We start from the raw sequence: 1,249 nt of genomic DNA on the forward strand, positions 1-1,249 counted from the left end.
TCGGTCTCCACAGAAAAAAAAAAAGAAAGATGGTTTTGCAAGAGAAAAGCATGAGACCTTTGAAGACTGATTAGTGCTCACGACCAGAGACACGGCAATGTTGGGCTCCACAGCGGGAAAGTTGGTGTGAAGCAGAGACCAAAGCACGGGGTGGGAAAACAACCCTTCGTTAAAAAAAGGGCTCAGCTCGTTTTCGCCCGTTTCTCGACCGGTCGCACGCGGCTCCGAAACTTTTCCCACCCCGCGGGAGGAAAGGATGTCAGAAGCAAAGTGAGGTGAAGAACAAGAGAAAAAGAGAGAGAGGCAGAATAGAGACAGAGAAGAGATGAATACAGAGCTAGAGAAGTGTTTATTGAGCATGCTACAGAGGTAAAGCAGCGTACAAGCAAGAGAGAAAAACAAACAAGACCGCCAAACCTCCCCGCTTGTTAGAAAAATGAACTTTTAATTGTTCTGCTTCCAAACTATACTGAATTTTACAGTTCTAAAGATGTAAAAACTCAATGGATGTAGAAAACATACTTTTTGTCCCTGACATAAACCACAGAATTTTTTTTGTACATTTTTTTATTTTTCACCTTTTTGAGAGATTTCTTTCTTGAAGTAATAATGATGGATACAGTTGAGGTTATGGCGAAACTCTTTGAAAAAGAATCCCGTTCAAAGACTCACATTCCGTACTCTTTCCTTTTTTCTTTTAAATACAAAATTTTTTTTCCCAGAGGTTCAATATAACTGAATTATACAATGCAATGTAAATTAAGACTAAAGGCACATAAACTTTGGTCCCAACAGGTAGTCCCTCTTCAGTTGACAGCCAGATGATGACTTTACCTTAGCCAGAATGCAATGCTCAACTCACTTCCATTAGCTCTGTATAATGCATGCAACAGTGGTTTGTTCTGGAACTAACTAGACCTGTCAGCACATGCTCAAAACTCCACAGCCACTGTCAATCCTTAGAAAAAAGAAATGGCAAAAAAGAAATGCACGTATGCAAGTAAGGTCGATCGACATCTATGAAGCATATTCGGATGTTGTGTGAAACACTTACACTTAACTCCTAAGCTTTGTGGCATGAAACTGACAGAACAAAAAAAGTTAATGTTTAACTTAATGGATTTCAATTAGAGAAAGCTTTATCTTTGGTTGTCTGGATAAAGCAAGTGAACAGCTTAAAAGAAATAGCGTGGTTCCTTCACAAAAAAAAAAACTCCTCAGGTTATTCCTGATCTTGGGCAAATCATTC

The 1,249-nt window shown here is 39.2% G+C and overlaps 1 protein-coding gene across 2 annotated transcripts in view; it reads right to left on the minus strand.

Moving 5' to 3' along the window:
• Positions 1-424: 424 nt before the first annotated feature.
• The window catches only part of LOC135256648 (polypyrimidine tract-binding protein 2-like), a 14,335-nt gene continuing 13,510 nt past the window's right edge, over positions 425-1,249 (minus strand). For both annotated transcript variants that reach the window (XM_064338608.1, XM_064338609.1), the window contains exon 14: positions 425-1,249. This exon is cut by the window's right edge and continues 671 nt beyond it. The gene's annotated coding sequence lies outside the window, so the exon portion shown is untranslated.

Source organism: Anguilla rostrata, chromosome 6 (genome assembly GCF_018555375.3).
Source record: "Anguilla rostrata isolate EN2019 chromosome 6, ASM1855537v3, whole genome shotgun sequence".
NCBI lineage: Eukaryota > Metazoa > Chordata > Actinopteri > Anguilliformes > Anguillidae > Anguilla > Anguilla rostrata.